At 43.3% G+C, this 23,085-nt stretch overlaps 1 protein-coding gene across 2 annotated transcripts in view; it reads left to right on the plus strand.

Annotated features, from left to right (window-relative positions):
• Window positions 1-23,085, plus strand: part of LOC106584141 (carboxyl-terminal PDZ ligand of neuronal nitric oxide synthase protein) — a 241,671-nt gene that overhangs the window by 50,776 nt on the left and 167,810 nt on the right. The window lies entirely within an intron of this gene.

Genomic DNA, 23,085 nt, shown 5'->3' on the forward strand with positions numbered 1-23,085 from the left:
AAATCTAGCAACAAAATTGCTAAGTTGTCATCACTGGTCGTTACACTATTTTATTGGCACCAGCAGAGAGCATCATCCATATACCATGTGAGTGTGCGCATATTCACTGTCTTTATCATTGGATCAGATGATAGCGCCGACAGAGATCGCATCTCGCTTTAGGTGCAACAAGCATTTCGTTACACTCGCATTAACATCTGCTAACCATGTGTATGTGACCAATAACATTTGATTTGAATATCACTGTAAAGTTCTTTTGGGGGGGGGACAATAATTCCCTCCTCCAGACTAGATGGACGTCATATTGTACAATTTGTGTCTCCCATTTTCGTAGGCCTAGATTAGATGGTTGCATTCAAGAGAAGAGTGTTTTTACTGATCTGTTTGTCAGTGTCAGCAGAGTAGGCTACTAATTTGCCGTATTAAAAACTATGTTGCTTATGTCTTCAGTCATATAAGTAGAATTGAATGACGTGTTTTTAAGGGCCTCCCTAGTGGCGCAGCAGTCTAAGGCGTTATTACAGACCTGGGTTCGACCTGTATCCCAAACGGCTGTGATCGGGATTCCCATAGGGTGGCGCACAATTGGCCCAGCGTCATCCGGGTTAGGAGAGGGTTTAGCCGGGTGGGTTTTACTTGGCTCATCGTGCTGTAGCGACTCCTTGTGGCGGGCGGGCGCCCCCTGCATCACAATGAGATTCTATAAACTATTAGAGTCCGTTGCTATATCAACGGTGTGATGACCTAATGATTAGAATTTGAGATCATTACACCCTAAATTATGTTCTTAATTGCTATGCAAACAAGGCTGATTTCCGCAACAATTTCACTGTTTGAATAAGTTTTGTTTAGCTAATAAAATGAAAACATTACTTCAAACTACTTTTGGGTACCTTGCTAACATTACAACATGAAATCCATGTCTTAAACGTTGCTACGTTTCGGAAATAGCAAAGAAAACTTGTCATCTGCTTGAGACATTAAAGTTACTCACTTTACAGATCACAAAGTCAGCTAATTTCCACTCAATTCATATACAAATCCATTTGATTCATACACAGGCTTGTCTGGCTGTCATGTTTTTATCTTCACCTGCCTTTCCCTTATCTACACTGAAATAATATGTCAGTAGTCCTCCATTATGATTAAAAAAAAGTATATCTCGCATAGCTCATTAGTACACCCTTGTGGTTGAATATATACTGTACCAGTCAAAAGTTTGGGCACACCTACTCATTCAAGGGTTTTTCTTTATTTGTACTATTTTCTACATTGTAGAATAATAGTGAAGACATCAAAACTATTAAATAACACATATGGAATCATGTGTAACCAAAATAGTGTTCAACAAATCAAAATATATTTTATATTTGAGATTCTTCAAAGTAGGCACCCTTTGCCTTGATGACAGCTTTTCACCCTCTTGGCATGTTCTCCCACCATTCCTGTAGCTGGCTAGCTGACTAGGCAGGCTGAGGTACAGTGGCTAGCGAAAGTATTCATCCCCCTTGGCATTTTTCCTATTTTGTTGCCTTACATCCTGGAATTAAAATATATTTTGGGGGGGGTTTGTATTACTTGATTTACACAACATGCCTACCACTTTGAAGATGCAAAATATTTTTTATTGTGAAACAAACAAGAAATAAGACAAAAAAAAACAGAAAACGTGAGCGTGCATAACAATTCAATTTATTTTTTAATAATGGATTTAATGGTCCTCCGCGGGATGTTCAAAATTTCAGATATTTTTTTATAACCCAACCCTGATCTGTACTTCTCCACAATTTTGTCCCTGACCTGTTTGGAGAGCTCCTTGGTCTTCATGGTGCAGCTTGCTTAGTGGTGTTGAAGACTCTGGGGCCTTTCAGAACAGGTGTATATATACACTGAGATCATGTGACACTTATATTGCACACAGGTGGACTTTATTTAACTAATTATGTGACTTCTGAAGGCAATTGGTTGCACCAGATCTTATTTAGGGGCTTCATCGCAAAGGGGGTGAATACATATGCACGCACCACTTTTCCGTTTTTAATATTTTTTTATTTTTTGAAATAAGTAATTTTTAAAATTTCACTTCAACAATTTGGACTATTTTTTGTATATCCATTACATGAAATCCAATTAAAAATCGATTTAAATTACAGGTTGTAATGCAACAAAATAGGAAAAACACAAAGGGGGATTAATACTTTTGCAAGGCACTGTAAATAAGTACAGCAGCAAGCAAAGTCAATCTTAAAACAGCTTAAATAATTTCTTCCTATTTTACAATATGTTCTATATAAAGACACATATGTTGTAAAGAAAGAGTTCTCTTTCCAGTCTTTTCGGTCCTCTGAAACAGTAGGTAGTCAGCAGGTAGTCACCGTCAAAAACACCATCCTTGGGGAGCAATTCTGAGGTAATAATTTTGCGCGGACTGTGCGAGTGCTTATGAGGTGAAATAGAACTACATCTTCCCGCGTTCTCCGTCCTTCGCGACCTCTACCAGGTAAAATAGAGCCAAGCAACCAGCATAGCAACAGACGCTTTGGTTCCTTACGTAACCTGTCAGAATTTTGCAAGTTCTATGAACAGCCCTAGCAACGGAAGCTAGAACTTTTCGAATCCCATTGTGACGTGGAGGGGGACACACACTTTTAGGTATGACACCCCCAATGAAATGAACACCCCCACCTTTCTGTCACGGTTTAAACAATTTATTTTTATGTGGTGGCACTGTCCATCCAGTAGTGCGCAATTTCAGCCTCAGCTGAGCTCCTTTACACATCGATTTTCCTTTGTACTTCCTAATTTTTGCTGTAATTTTGTTTACCCTCCACCATATGCCTTGGCTGAGAGGGTAGGCTTCTGGCATGTGGTGTAGACCTAGTGGAGGGTCAACTAAATTAAATGCCTTTTACCCAACTTTTCATTTGAAAAAATGCATTGAAAGTGTAGGGCGTATTACTTTTTTCACAGCGACCGGCAATCAGAGTTTACTCACCTATTTCTTTTTTAACACAACATCACTGGCTACCGGTAGGCCGATTTGAAGTTCATGATAATACACATGAATATCATACAGTGGACACATAAGCCTATAGGCCCATGCATGCAATGCCCTGATACATTTAGTGCTCAAATCTCTGACAGCAGAACCATGAGATGGACAATTATTGTTTTGGAAAAGTATCCTAAAAAACAATAAAAAAAAAATAGGCTATACATTTTTGCGTATGCTCCATATTGAAACACAAATTTGTTATAGCTGTTTTTAAGGACACGTAAATGTGACTCATTTGGCCAACGTCCCTAATTTTTTGATGCCGCTGGCTGCGCCAAGATCTGAATTCATATGGATGTCCATTACATTTCTCAAATGACCGGTAAATTAAAATCTTCCCTTTCATGTTGTCCAGCTCCAAATTTTGCTAATGGAGACTGAAATTGCATATAGTTTTTATGAAGGTTTTAGAATATTTGCATGTAAATCTGTCACCAATTGGATGGAAACCTAGCTATAGACACCCTAAAGACTCTGGCAAGTGCACTAGTCCAGTGTCACTTTGATTATGCCTGCACATCATGGTTCACCAGCAGCCCCAAACATCTAAACAATAAGCTACCAGCCAAACAAGCTTGTAAGAATAGTACTTAAACTCCCCCCTGATACTCATCTGGAGGTTGAGCATTTTTTCATCTCTATATATATTGTGCAACACCAAAACGTTTAATGACATTCGGAGATTCTCAAGCCAAACCTTCGATACTTGGTAGGCCGACAAGGTAGGGAGGGATGTATTTTCTGTTTGTCGAGATTGACATAGTCTATTTATTGTGGCGTTGAAAACGCAAACCATGATATTGAAGTGCCCGAAGTCGGTAGGCTTTGTTTATTGGTTGTGTAGTGCATTGGCACAGAAACCTATTGGTGGATTTTTTTTAAAATATAATTATAAATATGGCATCAAAATTTTGAAAATCAGATTTCCCCCCTAGCTGATCATTGACTGCAGCCGGCTCTGATCGTGTAATGAAACAGGCAGGGAGAGTGAGTATGTCTGTTGTGGTTGGCAAACCCTCAACCTTCTGGCCTGTAGCCCTGAGTGGCATTGACTGTGCCACAAAAGCATGCTGAAATGGCAAAGTCGCTATCCACGTTTATAAACACAGGGTCGCTACAGTTATTGTTATTTTTGGTCATAAACATTATTTTCAGTTAATTCTATGAGGGGGGATGGTGTTCAGTTAATTTTACAGTACAAGGGGAGGGTCATGTGAAAATATGTTTAGTGTTGGGGAGGGGGGCGCATTTTTTTTATGACACCTTAAGTTGGACCAGCCCCTGCCGCCCAGTACATTTCGATCTGTCCCTTACCACTTTTAAATTTCATACTTGATTTTCCCTTAGGAAAAATGTATCAGCCCCGATAGAAATGCCCACTAATATGTTAAGGATATGTTTTACTGCTTGTTGGCAGAGCTCTCAGGGGAATTACTCATTCAGGAGGCATGGTCTTAGCTTAGTGCACTGTACATTAATAAAGATATCAGCAGAGATTCCCCTGTTGCCTCTTTAGACGATGACAAACTCATCTAGCAGCCTTAGTGTTGTCAGCAGACTGAGGTGTGTTTCCTTCCCTCACACACACACACAGCCTTCGGAGCCCAACGCCACTCTTCATCTTGTCACAGGGTAATGTAGCCCAGATACTGCAGCTTCTGCTGCTACTTCATTTAGACATGCAGTTCCCTGGTATTAGAGGCCAGGTACAAAAGGTGGCTTCTGTGTTGGAGAGGTAATGGCTTTTCCTTAGCAAAATGTCAAATGAGAAATCCCCCTGGCTCTACCGTTCAGCCTGGTTGCTAGTGCTAGGCTCTGAGAATTAATGTAGGCATATTAAACTGGCTACCACACACACACACACACACACACACACACACACACACACACACACACACACACACACGAGGGTGTTCTAATCTGGAGAGCTGTGATCCACTATGGAAATTGTTTGCTGGTGAATCACTGTCATGTTCATAAACCAAAGGCCTCCTCCACAGAGAGATAGAGATAGACAGCTGTGATCTATGCATTTCAATGTAACTGATGCAAGTCAGCTGATAGTGTTACTTTTCAACTGATAGTGTACTCTTATAATCTCCACATGGCACAGCCAGAAGAGGACTGGCCCCCCCTCAGAGCCTGGTTGCTCTCTAGGTCTCTTCCTAGTTTCCAGCCTTCCTAGGGAGTTTTTCCTAGCCACCATGCTTCTACATCTGCATTGCTTGCTCTCTGGGGTTTTAGGCTCGGTTTCTGTATAAGCACTTTGTGACTACTGCTGATTAAAAAGGGCTTTATAGATACATATGATTGAAATTTGATTACTGCTACCTTGAGAATATAATGGATTCTGCTTGAGCGCTTCAAAGTCAAAGTGCGATTCCACGCCAGAGGGAGATATTTTTGATATCTCAGATTATGGTAATCGCAAAATTGAACTTAATTAGGAGGAAGGATGTTTATCATGCTTTTTACCTTTATATCACAAACCATTTTTGAGAAAATCATGATGAATTTTAGGCCCACATTTTAGAGCACACTATAAAGCAGTATTTTTTATTTTACCTTTATTTAACTAGGCAAGTCAGTTAAGAACAAATTATCCAACACTCTAACCACCAGTCTACCTGCCGCCCCAAAAGTATAATGACACAAAGATGTTGTCTGTATCATTTACAGTTCACAGATCATAGGGTCTTACAGGAGGCATATATAGGTCTAAAAAGGGCCTAGAATGGCCACTTTCATCATGATTTAAAAAATATATAGTTTGTGATACAAATTGCCAGAACAATCTGAAATGTTTTCCACACCCGCTGGCGTGGAATCAACCCATACTTTTTTTCTGTCTTTCTTCAAATGCTCAACCTTTCTTCAGGTAAAGAGTATTTTAAGAGAAACCTCTGCCTCCAGCAATGTCATGACAGTATTACAACCACAGACCAGACCACACACTATCACCCACTCCATGCCAAACCAGCACAACGGGGAAACACCTCAAGACACATCTTTAAGACACGTGTCAGCATTTTCTTTGAGCTGTCAATGGAGGTGTCAAATTTTTTTATTGAATAGTTTGTAGTCTATTTACCACTATGGGGAAGTTATTGCAGAGAGTCACAGAGATATGAGGCTAACCAATGTCCTGCCCCCCCTGAGGCCTACTATCAACTGAAGGATCATCAAAAGAGATTGGCTGGCTCATTGGACCGTGTCCTGCATAGTTAGCATACCTCTACAATCAGTAAATGTTAATAGTCCACAGAGAGGCTGTTTGTTTACAGTGTGTCAACATTAACATTAGCAGGAAGTTCCTCTAAGCTCCTGGGTACTTAGTGTCACATTACCTCATCCTCTATGTTTGGTCAGTGTTTACCCCAGAATGGATGGCTTACATCAGTGGTCACCAATCTCCAAGGCATTCCTAGTCAATCACCAAACATTTCTGTAAAAAAAACAATGATAAAGCCTTGTGTTCCTATTTGTTTCATTCATTTTGAGCTGTTGGCAGTAGGTGCACATGATTCAGCAGCCCTAGTGCCGGGAAGGCAAAGTATTCTTATTTTGAGCCATTCATGTGTCTGAAGCACAGGAGGTTGGTGGCACCTTAATTAGGGAGGACGGGCTCATGGTAATGGCTGGAGAGGAATTAGTGGAATGGTATCAAATACATCAAATACATGGTATTCATGTGTTTGATGCCATTCCACTCGCTCCATTTCAGCCATTAGTATGAGCTGTTGTCCCCTCAGCACCCTCCACTGGTCTGAAGGTAGAACTCCGCCTTCCCGGCAGGCCCAGAGAGCAAATCAAGTGTAACTATAGGCCTACCGCTGGCCAATCAGATAGCTCAGATCAACGTGTCTGCACAGTTTCCTCATGCCATAGACTGTAAAAACAAGCCTCTGGAACGCACAGCAAAGTTGATAATGTGAGATTTTTTAAACTTTTAAAACCTTGACTAGAGAGAAACTCAACGAATACAGCTAAGAACTGCTGTTTATATGAGTAAATTCATATTTAAGTTGTTATTCTGTCATGCCCTGATCTGTTTCACCTGTCCTTGTGCTTGTCTCCACCCCCTCCAGGTGTCGCCCATCTTCCCCATTATCCCCTGTGTATTTATACCGGTGTTCTCTGTTTGTCTGTTGCCAGTTCGTCTTGTTTGTCAAGTCAACCAGTGTTTTGTTTCTCAGCTCCTTCTTTTCCCCAGTCTCTTTTTTTCTTGCCCTCCTGGTTTTTATCATTGCCTGTCCTGACTCTGAGCCCACCTGCCTGACCACTCTGCCTGCCCCTGAACCTGCCTGCCATCCGGTGCAGTTGCCCCTACTCTGGATTACCGACCCCTGCCTGCCTTGACCTGTCGTTTGCCTGCCCCTGTTGTTGTAATAAACATTGTTACTTCAATACAGTCTGCACTTGGGTCTTACCTGAAACGTGATATATTCAGCATTGTCAACATTTTGTTCTACAGTTTTATAAGCCATAAAATGTGCATTCTCCCTACTTCCACTCACGCTACAACCAGCACTGCAGCTGCAATGAATGAGTATAGCAAAGTGTTTCACTTTCTCTGGTCATAGGAGGAGAGGCAGCCTCACCCCTGCTCCCTCCCTCCCCTCAGACTGACCATCAGATACAGGCCATCATTCCAGTAAAAAAAAGCAAATTATTATGCTCACTCAGGTGTGCTTCACAAGTAATACAACAAATGATCTATTACCAATGTGATCATATACCTACATTTTTAAATATATTTCAAAATTGTCTGTTTTGTTTTTCCAGGTTTCTGTTTTTCCCATTTTTTTCAAGTTTCGTTCTTAAAATCCCCAAAATGTTAAATAAATCAGGAGACCACTTTTGAGGTCTGGGAAAAATCTAAGAAATTTATATTTTTGGGTGTAGTTACCCTTTAATTCCAGTGCACACCAGCAAAATCCCATTGTTTGGTTAGAATGTTTTTGTAGCGCTCATGTGATTGCAGAGTTTGCAAAACAAATGGCAACTGGATTGATGCAAATAATCATGAAATCATTCTGCCTGTAGGCATAGGCTACTTTGTAGTTTTTGGGAAAGCCTTTCCATCTCTACCAGAAGAAGGTTTATCATTAGCATCATCGCTAACGGCTACACAAAGTATAGTAGACATACACGTGCACCGCGCGCACACACAGACTGCGGCATTCCTATGCCATTTCAGAAAGTTGCAGGATGCATTTTGTTCATGTCTTATGATTTAACTTGGGCAAATTATTGAACTTTCTAATAAGTTCAACACATTTAGTTGATTTCCTACTAATTTCAGTACATGTTTGAATATTGTTGAATTCCGTTTTAATGTCTGGATTCCGTGATTCCATCCGCGTTCTCAGCAAAGCAAATTTTATCTGATTCTAATAGAGCCAATCAAACATCTGGGGTAATACCTCACTTCTCTCACTCGCTCGCTTGCTCACACACACAGCTCTCTCACCTCAACACCTCCTCTTTCTCTCACACACACACACACACACACACACACACACACACACACACACACACCTCCCCTCTTTCTACCCTCTCTCTCCTCTCACTCCTCACCTCTCCCCCATCTGCAGGTGTTTTTACATGGTTGATGTTCAGACTGGAGTCAGGCTGGCCTGTCAGCTTAATGATTTACTGCCAGTTCTGCATTATAAAAACATTGAGACCTCTTAGAGCGTATGTCCACTTCCAGCTGATTTATAGACTGGCCTTTTCAAGTCCTCATCCTCTATGTTGTCAACATAGCTGTGTGGAGCCGACACTGCAGCTGGGATGACGAAAGTGCATTTTCATCCATAACTATCCATACCCACCACACTCTTTGGGTTTTGCTAATATGCAAATATCCTGAAGAGGAGCCAGTGGAGCAGTGGAATTATGGGAGAAGTAAAACAGATCTGAGCAGCCAGCCATACAGGCCAGTCCAGACACACAGACTGCACAGCATTTGAATTCCAGGAAATAATGTATTTTTCATTAGCATGCCTCTTATTGGACACACAAAATGCAAGAGGCAACTACACTGAGTTTACAAAACATTAGGAACACCGGCTCTTTCCATGACATAGACTGACCAGGTGAAAGCTATTATTCCTTATTGATGTCACTTGTTAAATCCGTGTAGATGACGGGGAGGAGACAGGTTAAAGAAGCATTTTTAAGCCTTGAGACAATTGAGATATGGATTGTGTGTATGTGCCATTCAGAGTGTGAATGGGCAAGACAAAAGATTGTGCCTTTGAACTGGGTATGGTAGTAGGTGCCATGCGCACCGGTTTGAGTGCGTCAAAAACTGCAACGCTACTGGGTTTTTCACGGTCAACAGTTTCCCTTGTGTGTCAAGATTGGTCCATCACCCAAAGCACATCCAGCCAACTTGACACAACTGTGGGAAGCATTGGAGTTAACATGGGCCAGCATCCCTGTGGAACACTTGTAGAGTCCATCCCTCGACGAATTAAGGCTGTTCTGAAAGCAAAACGGGGTGCAAATCAATGTTAGGAAGGTGTTCCTAATGTTTTGTATACTCAGTGTATGTCCCCCTGTGGAAATGTTCTTCCAAATAGGGTTCATTTTGACAGAGTTATTGGGATCAATAACATGTGTTTCTTCACCAGGTGCTGTCTCTCTACTTTCACAAACAGGTTTAGAATGTAGTGGGCATGTATGAACCTTGCGAGGCCATACTACGAACATTAGAAAAAGTACAAATTTAACCTGGACCTCTGTCTCAAAATGCACAATTAAAATTGTTCATTTACTTGCACGTGGTAGAACGTTACATTGTAGCTGGTCCCATAAGATAACCTGGCACATGCTAGCCATTTGCTAGCCTCACCAGGTGGCAGTGATTATTTTCTGTAACAAATTTGGTGTCAACCTATCTGCACAAACCAATAGCATTTCTTAAATGGAGTGTCTGCGGTTTTGGATTTTCATATATAGCATAGCACATGTAAGTGTAGGCCCACACGTCTGTGTAATACCCTATATTAGCGACAATTATTTATGTAGCATTGCGAGTAGCATATGTGTCGGTCTGTAAAAGGGATTCCAATAAGAAGCTCAGCATTAAATGAATTCGTAATCTTAAATTGACAAGGTTTTGGCTGCACTTCTCTTGACAACATGTTAACACAATAAATGGAATCATACATTTAAAAGGAAAAAACAACATCTCAACTGTGATTCGAATTTTCCGCAAATGACGAAAATCATCAGGAGCCAGGCTCGCAAAACACTGTGAGCTAATCGTCCAGTTAAAAAATGGTGCGTGGTTTCGGAACTTTGATTAGCAGATGGTGCTGTTGGGAACAGCTAGCATGTAGGCTTTGATCATGTGCATCTATATCAACAATTTTAATTGGCTGATGCTTAAACTTGAACTAAAATGTAAACAACTTTTTCTAATGTTTGCAGTTACAGCCCCAGCACGTTTGCAAGCTGTCCGACTTGGCTCACAGAAAGAGTCATTCATTCGTAACTTAACATTTTAAGGCAATGGCAACTTTTCTTTTTAATTTGATACAACTAAAATAACTAAAAGTTGAAACAACTAAAACATTTGACAGTGTGCAGGTTGGCATGCGTAGCCTACATGCTGTATCATTAGAGGCCAGTGATTGTGTGGGACTGCCTGCTAGCTAGCAGCATCAAACAACAGGCCTAACATTATAACTATAGACTAACACATGATCAATCACTTAGGGCTGTGTAACTGTGTGTGTGTGTGTGTGTGTGTGTGTGTGTGTGTGTGTGTGTGTGTGTGTGTGTGTGTGTGTGTGTGTGTGTGTGTGTGTGTGTGTGTGTGTGTACACGTCTTCCTCTGATCTGCTGTGGCTTTGTTTAGGCTAGTTTTTGATTGGCTAGTTGTTTGAGGGAGAGAAAGAGGATGAAACCTCAGAAACACAAACAACAAAATAACACCACTGTGTTTTAGACTCGGTTCCTTAAGCCTAACAAGGACGTTGTGTGGCAGGAGAGGAGATGTCTGTGGTTGTCTGGGCTCAGGGTAGAAAAGTCTCAAAGCACAGCTAGAATCAGCTTATTATTGTGTAATGACCATTTTACCAAATCATTTCTTTGCAAAGACCTGGCCATAAATAATTCTATCCACAACTCAACTGGGAATATGTAAACACTACCATACACTGAGAGTACTCAATGTATGCTCTTTCTTTATATAATGCAGTCCGTTTATATGTACATATAAACGTACATAAAACACAAACTCAACTGGGAATATGATTAAATAAGGCATAAACACGGACAGCTCAATGTATGCCCACATTGTCCGGCTGTCTTTGAGAATATACCTTGGTAGACGATGAGAAAACACAACTCTGCACTGGTCTGAGAATATGTGAGTGTAAATACCAGCATGCACAGATAGAGATCAGTGTGTGCCCTGGCCTTTAGTATAGCCACTGTGTTGATATGTTCATAACAAGTTCCCTAAGGGAGAGCCTCACACACACACCACGGGCTGAGAATGGTGTGTGTGGGATGGGGTAGACCTTGGAGGCTGGGGATGTGAAATGTCAACAGGCCCTCTCCACTATCACCCCCTTCTGCCGTTCCATGTCTGCGGCATTCTGGAGGCTGTGTGTGTGTGTGTGTGTGTGTGTGTGTGTGTGTGTGTGTGTGTGTGTGTGTGTGTGTGTGTGTGTGTGTGTGTGTGTGTGTGTGTGTGTGTGTGTGTGTGTGTGAGAGAGCCAAGCTCAGGAAGGTGTTTAATGTATGGGGAAATAGGAGAACATTGCCTGTATCCAGTTTTACAGAGGTAATGGGCATTTCTGCTTTATCACAACTCAGTTAATGAGCCAGTCATTCACACACACTCAAAGACACACACTCAGGGAAAGAAGGAAAGTAACACATTTAATGAATCATACAGACCAGGAAGGGCCGAAGGAAGGTGAGGGATGAAGGACTGTATGACCTTGTCCTCCAAAGAGAGCCCTACAAGATTGCTTGTCATGCGAACGTATAACTTTACTGTTGCATGCATTGAATTGAAACATTTTCTGGAAAAATGTTGGGTGTGTTCCGGAACTTTCCCCTTAGAGCTCCCTCATGCTACAGTTTGTCCCTCCCTGTCCATTGAAGTCTGCTTAATCTGCCATCTTAGTAGTAATTAGTCCCAATGAGGATCACCTTCCAGCCACTAGACATTAATGTCATCCAGACAAGCTGCTAGGCTATGACAAGGCTCTGGGAAGTAAATATCTCTCTCTGTCTCTCTCTCTGTTTTCCTCTCTGTCTCTCTGAGTCTTTCATCTCTCTCTCCCCTCCCTCCCTCGAAAAGTTAAGTTATTGTAACTTGCCGATGAACCAACACATTACGGCTGAACCAGTCAGGGTACAGAACATTAGAAAGAAATACCCTCAGAAATACCCTCAAATTAAAGCGGAAGGTCTGCTGACAGTCTGCAACTTAAACTAATGGTCTGCACTTCAGTTTTCAAATCCAAAGTGTTGGAGTACAGAGCCAAAACAACAAAAATTGTGCCACTGTCCCAGTACTTTTGGTGCTCACTGTATATCAATAGTGTGTGGTGTGGGCAGCACTTTCTCATCAAGTTAAGTTTGAGAGCACATCCAGATTTTGACAATTAGCTACTAAGGGCCATCAAAGCTTACATGTTGCTATGCCTCATCTCTCACTGTTTGTCCACTTAATATCCCTCCCCCCACCAAACGTCTTCCACTTTTCCACTGCTTTTGTATGAGAGACCAGGATCAGTAAGCCCTGAACCTACCACATATTGTTTTGTTTTACTGTTTTCCTCTCTTATTGTAGCTGAAGGGCAGTACTCTTTTCGGACTCTTTCCTACTCTTGCAATACCCTACTCAAAGGGAACCTTGTCAAACATTTTACCTCCAAGTCTCCATACCCTACTACACCTCAACCAGTACCTCATAACAATATCCGGCTCCGACAGAGATGGCCGCCTCGCTTCGCGTTCTCAGGAAACTATGCAGTATTTCGTTTTTTTTATGTATTATTTCTTACATTGTTACCCCTGGAAGTTTTATCACATACAGCCGGGAGGAACTATTGGATATAAGAGCAACGTCAACTTACCAACATTACGACCAGGAATACGACTTTCCCGAAGCGGATCCTCTATTTCGACCACCACCCAGGACAATGGATCGGATCCCAGCCGGCGACCCAAAACAACGGCGCCGCAGGAGGGGCAGAAGAAGCAGTCTTCTGGTCAGGCTCTGTAGACGGGCACATCGCGCACCTCTCCTGAGTTTACTACTCGCCAATGTCCAGTCTCTTGACAACAAGGTAGACGAAATCCAAGCAAGGGTTGCCTTCCAGAGAGACATCAGAGATTGTAACGTTCTTTGTTTTATGGAAACGTGGCTCACTCTAGATACACTATCGGAGTCGGTACAGCCACCTGGTTTCTTCACGCATCGCGCCAACAGAAACAAACATCTCTCTGGTAAGAAGAAGGGCGGGGGGGGGGTATGCCTTATGATTAACGAGACGTGGTGTGATCATAACAACATACAGGAACTCAAGTCCTTTTGCTCACCTGACCTAGAATTCCTTACAATCAAATGTTGACCGCATTATCTACCAAGAGAATTCTCTTCAATTATAATCACAGCCGTGTATATCCCCCCCCCCCCCCCCAAGCAGACACATCGATGGCCCTGAATTAACTTCTTTGGACTCTATGTAAACTGGAAACCACATATCCTGACGCTGCATTCATTGTAGCTGGGGATTTTAACAAGGCTAATCTCAAAACAAGACTCCCTAAATTTTATCAGCATATCGAATGTGCTACCCAGGCGGAAAGAATCCTGAACCATTGTTACTCTAACTTCCGCGACGCATACAAAGCCCTGCCCCGCCCACCTTTCGGAAAATCTGACCACGACTCCATTTTGTTGCTCCCAGCCTATAGACAGAAACTAAAACAGGAAACGCCCATTCTCAGGTCTGTTCAACGCTGGTCCGACCAATCTGATTCCACGCTTCAAGATTGCTTCGATCACGTGGACTGGGATATGTTCCACATAGCGTCAGACAACAACATTGATGAATACGCTGATTCGGTGAGCGAGTTTATTAGCAAGTGCATCAGTGATGTTGTACCCACAGCAACTATTAAAACCTTCCCCAAACAGAAAACGTGGATTGATGGCAGCATTCGTGCAAAACTGAAAGTGCGAACCACTGCTTTTAATCAGGGCAAGGCGACCGGTAACATGACTGAATACAAACAGTGTAGCTATTCCCTCCGCAAGGCAATCAAACAAGCTAAGCGTCAGTATAGAGACAAAGTAGAGTCGCACTTCAACGGCTCAGATACGAGAGGTATGTGGCAGGGTCTACAGTCAATCACGGACTACAAAAAGAAAACCATCCCTGTCGTGGACCATGATGTCCTGCTCCCAGACAAACTAAACAACTTCTTTGCTCGCTTTGAGGTCAATACAGTGCCAATGACACAGCCCGCTACCAAAACCTGCGGGCTCTCCTTCACTGCAGCCAACGTGAGTAAAGCATTTAAACGTGTTAACCCTCGCAAGGCTGCCGGCCCAGACGGCATCCCTAGCCGCATCCTCAGAGCGTGCGCAGACCAGCTGGCTGGTGTGTTTACGGACATATTCAATCAATCCTTATCCCAGTCTGCTGTTCCCACATGCTTCAAGAGGGCCACCATTGTTCCAGTTCCCAAGAAAGCTAAGGTAACTGAGCTAAATGACTATCGCCCCTTAGCACTCACCTCCGTCATCATGAAGTGCTTTGTGAGACTAGTCAAGGATCACATCACCTCCACCCTACCTGACACCCTAGACCAACTCCAATTTGCTTACCACCCCAATAGGTCCACAGACGACGCAATCGCAATCACACTGCACACTGCCCTAACCCACCTGGACAAGAGGAATACCTATGTAAGAATGCTGTTCATCGACTACAGCTCAGCATTTAACACCATAGTACCCTCCAAACTCATCATTAAGCTCAAGACTGGGTCTGGGTCTCGACCCCGCCCTGTGCAACTGGGTCCTGGACTTCCTGACGGGCCGCCCCCAGGTGGTGAGGGTAGGAAACAACATCTCCACCCAGCTGATCCTCAACACTGGGGCCCCACAAGTGTTCGTTCTCAGCCTGCTCCTGTACTCCCTGTTCACCCATGACTGCGTGGCCATGCACGCCTCCAGCTCAATCATCAAGTTTGCAGACGACACTACAGTGGTAGACTTGATTACCAACAATGATGAGACGGCCTACAGGGAGGAGGTGAGGGCCCTCGGAGTGTGGTGTCAGGAAAATAACCTCACACTCAACGTCAACAAAACAAAGGAGATGATCGTAGACTTCAGGAAACAGCAGAGGGTGCCCCCCCCCTCTATTCACATCGACAGGACAGTAGTGGAGAAGATGGAAAGTTTTAGGTTCCTCGGCGTACACATCACGGACAAACTGAAATGGTCCACCCACACAGACAGCATGGTGAAGAAGGCGCAGCAGCACCTCTTCAACCTCAGGAGGCTGAAGAATTTCGGTGTGTCACCAAAAACACTCACAAACTTTTACAGATGCACAAACTTTGAGCATCCTTTCGGGCTGTATCACCGCCTGGTACGGCAACTGCTCCACCTACAGCCGTAAGGCTCTCCAGTGGGTAGTGAGGTCTGCACAACTCATCACCGGGGGCAAACTACCTGCTCTCCAGGACACCTACACCACCCGATGTCACAGGAAGGCCAAAAAGATCATCATGGACAACAACCACCCGAGCCATTGCCTGTTCACCCCGTTATCATCCAGAAGGCGAGGTCAGTACAGGTCGGACCGAGAGACTGAAAAACAGCTTTTATCTCAAGGCCATCAGACTGTTAAACAGCCATCACTAACATTGAGTGGCTGCTGCCAACATACTGACTCAATCTCTAGCCACTTTAATAATTTAAAATTGGATGTAATAAATGTATCACTAGTCACTTTAAACTATGCCACCTTATATAATGTTTACATACCCTACAGTACTCATCTGAAATGTATATACTGTACTCTATACCATCTTCTGCATGTTGCCAATGCTGTTCGGCCATCGCTCATCCATATATACTGCTCAAAAAAATAAAGGGAACACTTAAACAACACATCCTAGATCTGAATGAAAGAAATAATCTTATTAAATACTTTTTTCTTTACATAGTTGAATGTGCTGACAACAAAATCACACAAAAATAATCAATGCATATCCAATTTATCAACCCATGGAGGTCTGGATTTGGAGTCACACTCAAAATTTAAGTGGAAAACCACACTACAGGCTGATCCAACTTTGATGTAATGTCCTTAAAACAAGTCAAAATGAGGCTCAGTAGTGTGTGTGGCCTCCACGTGCCTGTATGACCTCCCTACAACGCCTGGGCATGCACCTGATGAGGTGGCGGATGGTCTCCTGAGGGATCTCCTCCCAGACCTGGACTAAAGCATCCGCCAACTCCTGGACAGTCTGTGGTGCAACGTGGCGTTGGTGGATGGAGCGAGACATGATGTCCCAGATGTGCTCAATTGGATTCAGGTCTGGGGAAGGGGCGGGCCAGTCCATAGCATCAATGCCTTCCTCTTGCAGGAACTGCTGACACACTCCAGCCACATGAGGTCTAGCATTGTCTTGCATTAGGAGGAACCCAGGGCCAACCGCACCAGCATATGGTCTCACAAGGGGTCTGAGGATCTCATCTCGGTACCTAATGGCAGTCAGGCTACCTCTGGCGAGCACATGGAGGGCTGTGCGGCCCCCCAAAGAAATGCCACCCCACACCATGACTGACCCACCGCCAAACCGGTCATGCTGGAGGATGTTGCAGGCAGAAGAACGTTCTCCACGGTGTCTCCAGACTCTGTCACGTCTGTCACGTGCTCAGTGTGAACCTGCTTCCATCTGTGAAGAGCACAGGGTGCCAATGGCGAATTTGCCAATCTTGGTGTTCTCTGGCAAATGCCAAACGTCCTGCACGGTGTTGGGCTGTAAGTACAACCCCCACCTGTGGACCTCGGGCCCTCATACCACCCTCATGGAGTCTGTTTCTGACCGTTTGAGCAGACACATGCACATTTGTGGCCTGCTGGAGGTCATTTTGCAGGGCTGTGGCAGTGCTCCTCCTGCTCCTCCTTGCACAAAGGCAGAGGTAGCGGTCCTGCTGCTGGGTTGTTGCCCTCCTACGGCCTCCTCCACGTCTCCTGATGTACTGGCCTGTCTCCTGGTAGCGCCTCCATGCTCTGGACACTACGCTGACAGACACAGCAAACCTTCTTGCCACAGTTCTCATTGATGTGCCATCCTGGATGAGCTGCACTACCTGAGCCACTTGTGTGGGTTGTAGACTCCGTCTCATGCTACCACTAGAGTGAAAGCACCGCCAGCATTCAAAAGTGACCAAAACATCAGCCAGGAAGCATAGGAATTGAGAAGTGGTCTGTGGTCCCCACCTGCAGAACCACTCCTTTATTGAGCAGTGTATATTTTTATGTACATATTCTTACTCATTCCTTTACACTTGTGTGTATAAGGTAGTTGTTGAGAAATTGATTACTTGTTAGATTACTTGTTAGATATTACTGCATGGTCAGAACTAGAAGCACAAGCATTTCGCTACACTCGCATTAACATTTGCTAACCATGTGTATGTGACAAATAAAATTTGATTTGATTTGACTATGCCGTCCAGGACCATTAGTCCCTCTCATATAGGAAGGGTTTAACGAGGCAGCTCACACAATGGTGTGGAACTGGCACCGATACTGAAACACATGAACCATTTTAGTTCAGTGTCAAAGTCCACCAGCCCCTTATTCCTTCCAGAGTGGCTGCAGATCTGACTTTTCTGAACCTCTCTTCCTAATGGCTAAAGGTCCCAATGCTTCTGCGCATGTGCGGAATTCTCTACGCACTGTCTCTGCTCTACTCGTAGAGAACAGGCTACTCTGGCGAATGTTGCTTGTTTAATGAAGTTAGATCAAAGCTGAATCAATGTCTGCAAGATGACATGATGATAGTATTGTACATAACAGAAGCGAATATAATAGCATAGTATAACATTACTGTAAGACAAAAAACACTACCTAATTTGTGTGCAAATGGGCGCATTTTCCTCTCATGCAGCCACAACTCAACAGCGAGCCACTAGGCAAAACATGTGCTTTGATTTAAACAAAACACAGGTAGGCTACAGTTTTGTTCACACCATCTGCTCTAAATCAGCACACTGTAGCCAACATAATAAAAAAATAACACTGTACAGAAGATCTAAATGTATATTCCCATGAAACTGATTGTGATCAAGTGGTTGGCATGCTATCACGCCCTGACCTGAGAGAGCCGTTTTTCTCTGTTTAGTTAGGTCGGGGTGTGATATGGGGTGGGCATTCTATGTATTTATATTTCTATGTTTTGGCCAGGTATGGTTTCCAATCAGAGGCAGCTGTCTAACGTTGTCTCTGATTGGGAACCATACTTAGGCAGCCCTTTTTCCCTCGTTGAGTTGTGGGATCTTATTTTTGTACTCCTCTGTAAAGCCTGCAAGACGTGATGGTCGTTTACCATTGTTTATTATTTTGTTTTAGTGTTCTGAGATAAAATATATATCAAGATGAACACTTACCATGCTGCACCTTGGTCTACTCCTTTGGACAACCGTTACACATGCAGATGCTGCATGGACGTTTCCCTGGTAAAACTTAAAGAATTATCCACGATTGACAGTGAGCAATGTGAAGGGAGGATGACCACAAAAACATGTGCGTACTGCACAGTAGAGGTAGAAACACATGAGCAAAACATCATACAGATCTTTCCCAGGGGGGCGGGACGGGGGTGGAACGGGGTTGTAACCAACTGATCTGCAGCCTCTGCCTGTTCCTTTATTTACATTCCATTCTCCACTCCCAATCCCCATTGTTCATGCAATAATGGATCATGGATTGGCAGTAGCAGTAGAGTAGACAACAGTAGTCAAGCACAGCACTTGATTTCGCTGGTTTTGGAAAGAAGGAGGGAGTACGTGTGTATGTAGGTGTATTCGATCATTGTGGTGTTGGGTGGAGGGAAGCTAAGGCCTATCGTATTGCTCCACCAGTAACATGGCATTCCCATTGAACTGTGATTGTGATCTATGTCCCCATGTGCAGTTGCAAACCGTAGTCTGGCTTTTTTATGGCGGTTTTTGAGCAGTGGCTTCTTCCTTGCTGAGTGGCCTTTCAGGTTATGTCAATATAGGACTCGTTTTACTGTGGATATAGATACTTTTGTAGCTGTTTCCTCCAGCATCTTCACAAGGTCCTTTGCTGTTGTTCTGGGATTGAGTTGCACTTTTCACACCAAAGTACGTTCATCTCTAGGAGACAGAACGCGTCTCCTTACTGAGCGGTATGACAGCTGCATGGTCCCGTACTTGCGGCTGCGTGGTGTTTATACTTGCGTACTGTTGTTTGTACAGATGAACGTGGTACCTTCAGGCGTTTTCTTTTTCCGAGGTCTTGGCTGATTTCTTTTGATTTTCCCATGATGTCAAGGAAAGAGGCACTGAGTTTGAAGGTAGGCCTTGAAATACATCCACAGGTACACCTCCAATTGACTCATATGATGTCAATTAGCCTATCAGAAGCTTCTAAAGCCATGACATCATTTTCTGGAATTTTCCAAGCTGTTTAAAGTCACAGTCAACTTAGTGTATGTAAACTTCTGACCCACTGGAATTGTGATACAGTGGATTATAAGTGAAAAAATCTGTCTGTAAACGATTGTTGGAAAAATTACTTGTGTCATCCACAAAGTAGATGTCCTAACCGACTTGCCAAAACTATAGTTTGTTAAGAAATGTGTGGAGTGGTTGAAAAATGAGTGTTAATGACTTCAACATAAGTATATGTAAACTTTCCGACTTCAACTGTACAAAATTACACAAAGGCGGGAGCTATAGTAATGAACTGAAATTTGTGAGTCACACCAGAGAGGAAGAGGCAACGTGAGAGTTTGAATGTTTTTGCTCAGCCAGGGGTTTTTGTATGAGAGTATGGAATTTGGATAAAATAAATGTAAAGGCTTATTTGCTATGTGTGGCTTATTTGATTGAATATACATTTCCTAGTGCTTAGGTTGTTACGAGTGTACTGATAAGTGGGACACGTGACATCCCGGTAACTTGCCCTCTCATTGGCTAGAATGGTCCCACCTGATCTAAATCTTAGGTTTATTTGAACAGTGAGAGACAGAATAACAACAAAAGAATCCAGAAAAATGCATGCCAGAAATGTTATAAATTGATTTGCATTTTAATGAGGGAAATAAGTATTTGATCCCCTCTCAATCAGAAAGATTTCTGGCTCCCACGTGTCTTTTATACAGGTAACGAGCTGAGATTAGGAGCACACTCTTAAAGGGAGTGCTCCTAACCGCAGCTTGTTACCTGTAAAAAAGACACCTGTCCACAGAAGCAATCAATCAATCAGATTACAAACTCTCTACCATAGCCAAGACCAAAGAGCTCTCCAAGGATGTCAGGGACAAGATTGTAGACCTACACAAGGCTGGAATGGGCTACAAGACCATCGCCAAGCAGCTTGGTGAGAAGGTGACAACATTTGGTGCGATTATTCGCAAATGGAAGAAACACAAAAGAACTATCAATATCCATCGGCCTGGGGCTCCATGCAAGATCTCACCTCGTGGAGTTGCAATGATCATGAGAACGGTGAGGAATCAGCCCAGAACTACACGGGAGGATCTTGTCAATGATCTCAAGGCAGCTGGGACCATAGTCACCAAGAAAACAATTGGTAACACACTACGCCGTGAAGGACTGAAATCCTGCAGCTCCCGCAAGGTCCCCCTGCTCAAGAATACATATACATGCCCGTCTGAAGTTTTCCAATGAACATCTGAATGACTCAGAGGACAACTGGTGAAAATGTTGTGGTCAGATGAGACCAAAATGGAGCTCTTTGACATCAACTCAACTCACCGTGTTTGGAGGAGGAGGAATGCTGCCTATGACTCCAAGAACACCATCTCCACCGTCAAACATGGAGGTGGAAACATTATGCTTTGGGGGTGTTTTTCTGCTAAGGGGACAGGACAACTTCACCGCATCAAAGGGACGATGGACGGGGCCATGTACCGTCAAATCTTGGGTGAGAACCTCCTTCCCTCAGCCAGGGCATTGAAAATGGGTCGTGGATGGGTATTCCAGCATGACAATGACCCAAAACACACGGCCAAGGCAACAAAGGAGTGGCTCAAGAAGAAGCACATTAAGGTCCTGGAGTGGGCTAGCCAGTCTCCAGACCTTAATCCCATAGAAAATCTGTGGAGGGAGCTGAACGTTCGAGTTGCCAAACGTCAGCCTTGAAACCTTAATGACTTGGAGAAGATCTGCAAAGAGGAGTGGGACAAAATCCCTCCTGAGATGTGTGCAAACCTGGTGGCCAACTACAAGAAACGTCTGACCTCTGTGATTGCCAACAAGGGTTTTGCCACAAAGTACTAAGTCATGTTTTGCAGAGGGGTCAAATACTTATTTCCCTCATTAAAATGCAAATCATTTTATAACATTTTTGACATGCGTTTTTCTGGATTTTTTTGTTGTTATTCTGTCTCTCACTGTTCAAATAAACCTAATATTAAAATTATAGACTGATCATTTCTTTGTAAGTGGGCAAATGTACAAAATCAGCAGGGGATCAAATACTTTTTTCCCCCACTGTAGCTAGACAAGTTGTATTTTGAGGCTTACAATCAAAACTAAGATTTTCTGGTTGGGAATTGCAGTATTTAGTTTGAGAATTTAGACATGAGCTAACGACTTTTGACAAACTGGTTTCATCTGGACAAACAAAAAAAAAACGTTGCTTAGCAATGTTAATATTTGAAGGTGTCAGAAAGGCCAGTCTCTTTGGCACATGACATGGAGTACAGGAAGTGGATTAGCTAAAGAGACTGGTACCCAGGTGTCGTGACGTTGTATTGATCAATGTGACGACTGCTGTTCATCGAATGATTAACTGTTTATAATTACGTTATTATTGACTCAGTAACCTGGGGCACCACGGGAAAGTTTGGTTTTATTGAGTTTCTATTTCCCAAATGAACTCAAAGAATATCAGAATATCGATTTTACAGCAGTCGCTTATTAATTATTTTCCTCTACAGTCTCATCCTGTCTGGGGTGGCAGGTAGCCTAGTGGTTAGAGCATTGGAATAGTAACCGTAAAGGTTGCAAGATCGAATCCCTGAGCTGACAAGGTAAAAATCTGGCTTTCTGCCCCCGAATGCTGTTCCTAGGCCATCATTGAAAATAAGAATTTGTTAACTGACTTGCCTAGTTAAATAAAGGTTAAACAATATAAATAAATCATGAACGTCACATAATCTGGGAATCTGCACAAACCCGAGTCCCACTAAATAAGTCCATACCACACCAATTGAGTTGATCATTTATTTACTAACAAGCTAAAATGTTCATATAAGATGCACATACTGTGCACAATATGACACGTGTTAGACAAAATGGGGATTTAGAAAGAGAGAAAAGCACACTTGGGTACATTTGTAAACTGTGCTTAGTTTAGCCCTAACCTTGCCCCGAACTGCCGCTCTTATGGGTCAGAATATAATGACATAATTACGTGTCGAAGGTCTCCGATGGGGTATCTCCTCGTGGACCGAGTTCCTCCTTCTCCTCTGCTGGCGGCACCTCTGTTGTTACTGGGTGTAACTCTCTGATTGTCCACACGATGTCAGTGTCCTTTCTCATAGTGGTCTGTTTCCTCGCCCTTGTTCTGAAAGGGGATCTTCTGAGTACGGTCAGCCGTGTAGCCCAGGGCTCCAGCATAGGAATGAAAGCAGTGTAGACACACTATTCCTTGGAGAGTGGTAACCAGGTGGTCCTGCTTGAGTTCACCTTCTTAGACACAGCTACTCATTCGTAGCATAGATTGTTAAAAGGTTCCTTTGTC

The sequence above is a fragment of the Salmo salar genome, chromosome ssa23, assembly GCF_905237065.1.
Source record: "Salmo salar chromosome ssa23, Ssal_v3.1, whole genome shotgun sequence".
NCBI lineage: Eukaryota > Metazoa > Chordata > Actinopteri > Salmoniformes > Salmonidae > Salmo > Salmo salar.